The 10,000-nt window shown below is 41.1% G+C and overlaps 1 long non-coding RNA gene across 1 annotated transcript; it reads left to right on the forward strand.

The window, feature by feature from the left end:
* Nucleotides 1-227: 227 nt before the first annotated feature.
* Nucleotides 228-1,744, forward strand: LOC101859484. Its single transcript, XR_220507.3, has 3 exons — nucleotides 228-546; nucleotides 624-655; nucleotides 782-1,744. It is a non-coding gene; the product is annotated as an uncharacterized LOC101859484 (long non-coding RNA).
* Nucleotides 1,745-10,000: the final 8,256 nt, after the last annotated feature.

Consider the following 10,000-nt stretch of genomic DNA (forward strand, 5'->3'; position numbering starts at 1 on the left):
CCCTTTATTTCGACCCTTACTAGATCTAAGTCACCGCACCCTTTTCTTTTTTCAATTTTTTTGTTTATTTCATGAGCGTAAAAGTGATCTTGTTTTCTCGAAAAAGATTTTTTAAAACATGCTCCCACCCCAATTCCATTAAGTCCCAGAAAGAAGAAAGATGGATTCAACTCAGATCGCATCACCATGTAAATTCTTCTAGGCTCGTAAGCCTTATGATCTTATTGAAAAAGATGCCTTCGGTCGTAACGCCACCTTGAAGTCAATATTTGGCCAACATTCGCTCATTCATGAGCAACTTGGCTTAGACTATAAAAATTGTAACAGGAACATGAAATTGAATTTATAATGCATGCACATTGTACAATCCAGCCCACATTTTTTATACGGTCACCAATATAATTTTGGAAACATTGGAAATTTCCGCTATTCTACTTTCGAAATCGCCTCGCGTTTCTCCTCCATTCGCGGGCCATTCCCACAATTCACCTCGCGCAAGCGCAGTTCCCGTTTCGCGTGTATCGAGTCGCCATAATAATGAATCAGGTGTGTTTATTTTCAATTAGATTATAAGTCGAATTTATCCGTTTGCGCTTTCTAACTCTTCTGTTTGTCTTTTTCAGAACATGTTTGACGAAAGCAACCCAAGAACGCTGTAAGTATGACTTCATGTTCGTCAGTATTGTCTTTGCAAGTATGTCTTGTGTGCTCGAAACTTTCGTGTTTTGCCTTGTTTTGTTGTCTTCCGTTTTCAAATACTTTCACGTTTTTCTCTTCCTAGCTACGTTGGGAACCTGAGCGACAATGTTTCAGAAGAATTCTTGTTAACACTCTTTGGACAGATTGGACCATGTAAATCCTGTAAAATCATCCACGAGGTAAGTGGTCATTTTTCGTCCTTTGGTCACAATGGCTTCTTGGTACGGTTCTGATTTGTGCTATAAATCTGACTTACCCCCCTTTGTTTAGTGTTGTCCAATCTTGAAAACTTTCCTTTCATTGAAACCTCCTTCACCGGTTAATTCTGATTACTTTAATTATTCTAATATTACTGTGATTTGAAGCTCTTGTAAACCTATGATAAATGGGAAGTCTTTGTAAAAGGATTGATGGCTATTCATAATCATACCACTGACCGCTGTCTCTCTCAGTGCTTGCAGAAGACTCACTACTCTAAGAAAGTAGAAAGTTCAAGTTGTTGCACCAACACTCTACTCCTCAAACTCTTCTCTTACTCTAGATTAGTTCTAAGGGTTAGCTTCTCAGGCGCATTCAATTTAATCATATCCATTACCAATTATTCTCTTAAACTAAGACTTAGTTCAGTCTGGTCAGTTGCTATATTATATTGAAGACAGGGGCCCTCTATGCCAGTCTATGGCTGTCCAGTGCCTGCTACCAGGCCTACCTAGATCTAGAATCAAGCATCTTTTGTCAAACAAACCATTAAAAGCGTATTTTTTTACAGTATGAAATTCTCAATTTGAAGGACCATACTATGCTTCTTCATTTTAAATTGATCTCAATAGGCCCTAAAACTTCAAGTTCAAGACGTCACACATGTTTGGTGTGACTTACGCTTAAAATTACATGCCATGCGATTAACTCTTTTTATCCTAGCCGTACCCCCACGGACTCTGTACCCGTCCTGGGGCCGCCGTGCCGTATGAGTCTGAAGTCAGTGCGTATAGTTCAAAGTGCTATATTTCTTACTTTTACTCTAAGGTTTTAAGGAAATTTGGCAGTTATGTTAGAAATTGAATGTAGTTTTTTGTAAATGTATGTGGTTAGGAAATACACCAATAGCACAATGTAGATTTTGAGGTATATTCAACCCTCGAACTTGACCCTGATTGCCGCGCCCACAACGTTCCATTGGATTTTATAGATCTAGATCTAGCCCTACCCATCGAACACGGATTCCAGTACTGACCCCTTCACCATGATCTAAATCGCTATTAGAAGTCATGTTTCTTATCATCCACAACGGAATTTACGGCACTTATTTCAGAGTCACTATCATCAAATTAGTATCATTCCCCCTCAAAACCCAGCGCAACTTCAAAAAGTACTTCGTCGGTCGTGAATGTGCATTTTCGAGACATCTTTCAAGCTTCTACACCCATCAAAAACAAAGAAACCACTGTTCATTGGAAAATTAAAATATTGAGACAGAGCTAGCATCGCCGTATTTGCGTATTTTGGTAATTACAAGCAGTACTAGTACTAGCTTCTTTGACGAGACCGTATCGCTGTTCCGAGAATACTCGTAGCCCGGACTGGTCCTCGTTACGAGTATACTCGTAGCCCGGATAAAAAGAGTTAAACGTTGAACGACGCAAACTATTTTTAGGTAAGGCGCCCACCTTGTTTGACGTCAGACCAGGATACCTCTCCGATCACGTGACTGCATCTAAGTATAGCCAACCACATGGCACCTAAGATGGAATTGTCTACTATTAAGCTTAAATCTACCTCTCGCTGTCGGAAGTTCTGATAGCCGAATAGACAGCACGTCTGTGTTTAAAGTCATGCAATGATTTTATGAGCGGTTCGATCCCGGCCCCGGAAGTTTTTTTTCTCTTCTCCTCCCGACTGACCAACAGTTTGTCCCATAAATTCTAATTTGTTGCTTTGTAGACTGACCAACAACTGTTCATTCAGTTCACTTTTACTTTGGTTGTGCTTTTTGATGTGAAAATAAAGGGTGTTCTTTTTTGGATTCAATCGTGGGTTGTTTCTTCAAATACAGTAGTGGGGGCTCTCGTGGCCTAGAGGTAAGGTGTTGGCCTCTCATTCGAAGGTCCCGGGTTCGATTCCGGGTAGCGACCAAAAAATTTTCTTCTCTAAAATTGTCTCCTTTCACATCCTTTCCTGATCTCTAGCAATGTTCTGTTGTCTGCTTTCATTTCCACTTTCTGTCCCCACCCCCTCACCTCCTTTGCCACCTCCTCTGGGCTCCTGACTCTTTCTGCAGCCTTTCTACTGCTACTCCTTGGCTCCTCCTAACTGCTGTCTTTCTGCCACACCCCTGATCTTTTGGTAGGACAGATCTACACCTAGCCTTCTCGGACAAGGGCGAAAAATCTCGGAGGGCCCGTGTGCAAGTTGCGCACGTTAAAGATCCCTTGGTGGTCTAAAATCGATAAGAGTAGGCTTCGGCCGCCACCCGGGCAAAATTCAAAATTTCCTACCAACGAAAAAGTATTAGTGTGTCCCGCGCGCTCATATGACCTTATGCAGTTGCGAGCGCCGTAAAACCCTATACTAAACAAACAAAAAATACAGTAGTAGATTTTGTTTTTACCTTAAATTCCTGTCAACACAGAAGGATTTCACTCCTGGCCAACTGTTTCCCCCTTTCCGTTTGATTAGCTCTCAGTCGCCAACTGTTGTCAATACACTTTATAAAACATGCATTCAATGTGCTAAGACTTAATCGAGTTGTCTCTTCCACTACGTTGTGTGCAGCCTGGTGATAGCGTGGATTTTTTTTAAGGATAGGGAAATGAGACTGGGAAACTGCCAATCATCTTTGTAGTTTAACTCTTTTTATCCTAGCTGTACCCCCACAGACTCTGTGCCCAGTTCTGGGGCCGCCGCGCCGTATGAGTCGAAGTCAGTGCATATACAGTCGAACCTGCCCTGACGGCCACCTGTACAAACGGCCACTTTCTATTTACCCCCTTGCGTTTTTTCTATATAATTTAACTGTGTAAAACGGGCACCTGTCCAACGCGGCCGCGGCCACCATATCTTAACCCTTAAGATTCTGGTCCCTGATAAATGTTTGCCCGATAAGCGCAATCCCGCGCGGCGCTCCACAGCTGGTCCCTGATCAGTCGTCGTCCCGCGCGGGCAACGCATTTCATTTAGGGCGGGGTCTGCATCTGCGTGTTAAAATGTGTGTGGGTCAGTCTGCTTGTGCTTGTGTGTCCATCTGGAACTTACTGCATTGTTTTGCAACGCGAGGCGTTAGTAGAGATAACAGAGCGTCAGTTGAGACGTTCATCCAATGAAATATCAGCATTTTGACCCAGTTAGACACTTGAGGGACTTGAAAGGATATTCAGGAAATAGGACTTTCATCTTTCAATGCAAACACCTTTCCTCACTTTTCAAACGATCTAATTCTTACATCAAACGTTGTTTCCTGATGTAAATAATCATATTTGGTGGTTTTTGAACCATTGTCCTACCAGAGGGAGAAATTTGAGAGCAACTGAATAAAAAAAATAATCAGAAATTATCCCATTTTTTTCCTCTTTCGAACGATAGCTGAATAAGCAGCTGTTCGCAAGTTCATTCATAATAGGTGTGAAATCTGGAAAAGTTATTCGATTTGGTGTAACTTCCAATCTCAGCGTCTCTGATCAACCGACGAGGAGATAATGGGATTATTCGTGTGATCATAACACTTATTCATTGATCGTATCAGTTTGCTGTAAAAGATGAGGTGTTTCCCTGACCTGCCGCGGCACGCTCGCGTGACCGGTTTCTGACCCCGGCGCCCCGCGGCACAAGCTCGCGGGCGACGTAAGTGGGTCATCGATCGATAAGAGCCCTCTTCCGGTTAACCCCGCAGGACTAGAGTTAACACACAACCCCTATCACACTAAGCATTAACACCTGTCTTAGACGACTACCTAAGTTTCTCCATTACGTTTTGTTATAAATTGTGCATTGGCCCCTGACGTTGTGGGCTAGCTGTCATAATGCAATCACTTCGTTGTTGTTAGGTAGCCCCGCCAACCGATCATGTTGCGTAGGCCCCTCCCACTGTTGACCAATAGAGGTACCAATTTTCAGCTGCTGGTGAGGTTAGCGTGCGATCCCTCATAACCCATAAGCCCTGCCCAGAACTCATACACAAATCGTAAGTGAGATGAGTGGTCAAACTGTTTACCCAGGCTGTAACAAAGTAACAAAGGACGTCAACATGAACTTGAGACAGAAGTGTCGCTCGTTCTCCGAGTGGTGGCAACCCATGTGTTTGTTTTAACATGGCACTCGGTCTTCCTTGTCTGATACATTTCGTTTTATTGTCACCCTTGCACAAAATCAGCAACAAAATAATAATAGCAAACAAAATACAAACCAACACCACCAACAACAACAATGTGGCTACTTTCGATTGGGGCTTCAGATGGGAATGGTTTGTTTTCTTTATCTTGATCAGTCCTGCCTAAGACGACCACCTGTCTTATACGGCCACTTTTTTCCATGACAATGGATGGCCGTCTTACTCAGATTCGACTGTAGTTCAAAGTGCTGTATTTCTTACATTTACTCTAAGATTTTAAGGAAATTTGGCAGTTATGTTAGAAATTGAATGTAGTTTTTGTAAATGTATGTGGTTAGGAAATACACCAATACCACAAGGTAGATTTTGAGGTGTATTCCACCCTCGAACTTGACCCTGATTGCCGCACCCACGGCGTCCCATTGGATTTTTTTTATAGATCTAGATCTAGCCCTACCCATCGAGCACGAATTCCAGTACTGACCCCTTCACCATGATCTGAATCGCTATTAGATGAGTCAAGTCCTGTTTCTTATCATCCACAACGGAATTTACGGCACTTATTTCTGAGTCACTTTCATCAAATTAGTATCATTCCCCCTCACAACCCAGCGCCACTTCAAAAAGTACTTTGTCGGTCGTGAACGTGCATTTTCGAGACATCTTTCAAGCTTCTACACCCATCAAAAGCAAAGAAACCACTGTTCATTGGAAAATTAAAATATTGAGACAGAGCTAGCATCGCCGTATTTGTGTATTTTGGTGATTACAAGGAGAACTAACTTCTTTGACGTGACCGTACCGCTGTTCCGAGTATACTCGTAGCCCGGACTGGTCCTCGATACGAGTATACTCGTAGCCCGGATAAAAAGAGTTAATAGGAACATCTCTTTTTCCCCGATTATTTTTATTATAATGTACGTTATCATTTATGATTCTTAAATCCTTGTTTTGTTTTTTGCTTTTCTGTTGTTTAACTAAGTTGTAATGTGGAAAACCATCAAGTAAACATTTATTCCTCATTTTAACCTCACTCTGTACCGTCAAGGCGTCCCTCTCAGGTTGAAAATTAGGTTCCCCTTTTAAAAGATATTTCCATAGGTTAGCAGCTCAGCAGGTATTCATCATTTACCTTTTCCATACATCGTGTTTTACTGTAGTATCCATACGAATTGGGGAACTCTGTGCCACCACTTTCGAAAGAGGGAATTTACTCGTTGTTCTGATCCGTACGCCTTGCATAGCGGTCTGTCAAAATGATATTTTGAGTAATACTGAAAGTTTCAAAGAGATCTTCATACTTGAAGTATTCTAAAATGTGGAGTATAAAACCCCGGGGGATACAAAATGACCCCAGGGCATACGCATAGGGTTAATGACTAATAATAGCATATATATATAAAGCTTGGGATCAGAATTAAATAGTAAGACAGGGGTTGACTCCCTTTTTTTTTTTCTTTTTCTTGCACTGTGCTTAACATGAAATTTGCTCAGAAATTCTCAGGGGCAAAGGAGGTTAGGGGTGGGGGCAGAAAGAGGACATGAAAGCAGATGACAGAACATTGCTAGAGAGCAGGAAAGGTGGTAAGAGGAGACAATTTTAGAGAAGAAATTTTTTCGGTCGCTACCTGGATTCGAACCTGGGACCTTTGATTAAGAGGCTAACACCTTAACCTCTTGGCCACGAGAGCCCCCTGCCTGTCTTTGGGAGCAACAGAACATGCAATCCTTGTGAGACTAGTTCTGAGCATGCCGTGTGTTCTTTTCTATTGAAACTCATTATGCTGCACTGTTTTGTCTTGGGGGGGGGGGGGGGGGGGGTATGTTATAGGTATGTCCCTTTGATTCTGGGTCAACAATATTTGTACAAATTTGGTAGAATTGTTAACTTTTTTTCTGAATGATATTGTAAATGGGGAGGGGGAATACGGATGCTGGGAAGGGTATAATGTCTTTCAGTATATGCATTGTTAAAGAAATGCGTATAGGTGTCTCGGCACGGTGGAAGCAGGCGCTCGTCAATTTTTAGGCTTATGGGGTTATTGGTAATACCTTGAAGCCTGTTTATTTGCCTGAAGTATTTGCGATTGAAGGAGGTCAGGGTTGCTTTGTTTCAGAAGAAAAAATAGCGAGAAAATGGCCGCCAAAGTTTGGTAACTTCCATAGCCTGAGAGTTTATTACGGTTTTTGGGCCTTTAATCAATTTAATGTTTTTCAGTAAAATCTGCACAGAAATGTGTTTTTAATGAACATAGGTGTTGAGCCAAAAAAAATAATTGCCCAAGAGCCAGAAAAATGCCAGTTTCTTTGATTTCATTATTTTGACGAGCGCCTGATTTCACCACAATGCCTCACATATATATATGTTTATGTTCGACTTGCGTAGAACATGCAGTTCAGTGGTGTTAAGGATGACAGTGAAGGCTTCTCATAGATATTTGTGCAAAGCTCTTCTTGATTGAAGGCTAAGAGATACACCTTTGACACCATTTGCATTGGATTGTCTTTGGAGGTGGTGTCTTTTTTGACTGAAAACGCAAAAATGATAGATAAATGATGTTTGTTTTTTCTTTTTTTGATCATTTTGACCATGTGCCTGTAGACTCTGACTGTTACCATGTTGCTATTGTTTTTTTGGTGGCCAATTACTATGGTTCAACACTCTGAATTTTGACTTGTGATAAAGTGTCTGAGCTTGACGAATTTATAGAAAGATCTGTGAGTAATGATTTTGGTGAATTGAGGAAAATTTCAAACTTTTTGAGGACATTTAACAATCAAGGTTTTGGTGATAATTTTTTTAAAAAATGGGACGTGGAGTGGACACGCTGAATTTGATCTTACCATTGACATTGATGACATTGTGATATTTGAAGATGATTGTGGTGATCAGAATCGGATAGATCCAAATGATAGTGACATTATTTTGGCAAAGTTATTTGCCTTTGTTAGAGATCCAGATTTGCTGATTGAATGTGGTCTTAATGACTTGAGGGTGGAAGATTGAGCAGAGCCATCGGGTGGAAAATAATTTTTAATGTTTTTTTTTTTCTTTTTTTGAATTGGCATATCCGGTATTTAAAAAGTAAATGAAAAATGTGCTGTGATTTGCCTTGCACTGCCCTTAAACTCCACTGTGCTCCTTGTAGTTTTAGGGCAAGCCCAAGGCAGCTGCTTTGTTGTCGATGGTAGCTACTTTCCTGGGTATACACAGGCAACCACTGTTCCCAATAAAATGTTTTGGCCTTGGGTTTATAGATCTGGAACAGATGCTGGGTTGCCTTTGTGATACTTAGTTATAACAAGCGTATAGCGTGTTGTGTGGGCTTATAAGTTTTGTTCAGATTTGTGAACTGAAAGTTTGGGTGTCAAGGATCACAAATTTAAAGGGTGGTGCCTCTCATGCTGAAAATCTGAGTAGGAAAAATAATGAAAGGTTGACTTTATTAGAACCATCCTTGGTTATATTTTATTCTCTTTTGTCTTTAAATTCGGTATAGAGTGTTAGGGCATTGACAATTCGTCTTTTCAAATGTCTTTCTTGTGGGTCTGCCTGCATTCTTTTTCGAGGTGTTGTTCTTGGCTTTTCTTCTTGTGTTCTTTTGAACCTGGAGATTCCATTATGTGTCCAATCCATTCCACCTTCCTGCAACTTTTTGTTTGTCCACTCTTACACTGACAGTTTCTTTTTTGTGAGAGTAGGTCTGCTCCCATGCAAACTAAAACATCTTGCAGTGAAGTTTGAATGTCGTTGTCTCATGGAGATTGATGTATATTATCTGGTTTTCTGTGTACTTGTTTGGGACATGACTTTGACGTTGATGTTACCTAATGAAATAATAAATTAACACGCTGTAACACTCCCTTCTCCTCTCCCAAACGTACACAGACTCAAATCATCAAAGCATTTGCTACACACGTGTTTGCAAACAGTTCCTCTTCCTTATTCATATATATAGGTGAAATATCATGGGTTGGTTTGATTCCCATCTAGGTCCTTGTCTTTGCCTGTTTGTTTGGAATCCCCCTGACATTAGAATGGGACTCTCAGGTTTCCATCTGGTGAGCTCTTGTTTTGCATGCTGTAACATAATGACACCTGCTTCTGCTGTATTTATAGCACATTTTCTTGTCCAGAGTACGTTTCTGTAATCTTTGAATACTTTGATGTGAATGGGCACTCAGCACATGGGGTCCATTTAGTCTTGCAGCGTCCACAAATATCAAATCTGTATTTTTCCTTTCCTGTTGAAAGTGGTTGTGCCTTCCCCATTCTCTGTGCTGTTGTAAACGGTTGTCCTTTAAAAATAACAGTCAGTGGGTGGTTGTATTTTTGGGCGCTTTTGTGAGGTTTGCTTGTTCTTTTCTATCAATCTTCTAATACTTAAAATTCTCTTCCTTCTTTTCTCTGCATATTGCACTCAAATCTTTGGCACTTGTATGATGAACAATCCGTGTTGCAACAAGTGCCGTTAAAGTCTTACTAAACGTTAACGACAGTCTCCGCCGCCGCTGGATCTGGTGCTGGAGCATCTATAGATCTGAACTAGTCAGGGGGAACAAACCATGGTCGTATATGAAATATGTCAAAGTTATGTCCCCTTGTACTCTTCATGCTCTTGTCCCTGTCTTCCATGTCATCTTTCCCCTCCCAAAGCCTGACGGCTCGATTCTGAAACGTGGTCAAGACAGGTAAGAAGGACAAACGATGAGAAAAGTTTTCCAGGCAACTTTTTAATGTCCACCAATTGTTTTGATAAACCAACATAACGGCCTTTTGCGAAATATGCTCTGGAGGAAGATGCGTTGGTCCAGCAGGATAAGTGGTTGAATTGTACTTACTTTGCGTCTGCAAACAGCTTTATGATTGCATGATTGCCTATTTATAGGCAGTGAAAACTGTTACTGTAAAGAAATTCCACACTGGGTTAGGTGACTTACTTGTGCTGAATAAGGTGCAAACTTGACATTTATTAA

Source organism: Aplysia californica, unplaced genomic scaffold (genome assembly GCF_000002075.1).
Source record: "Aplysia californica isolate F4 #8 unplaced genomic scaffold, AplCal3.0 scaffold00211, whole genome shotgun sequence".
In the NCBI taxonomy this organism is placed as follows: Eukaryota; Metazoa; Mollusca; class Gastropoda; order Aplysiida; family Aplysiidae; genus Aplysia; species Aplysia californica.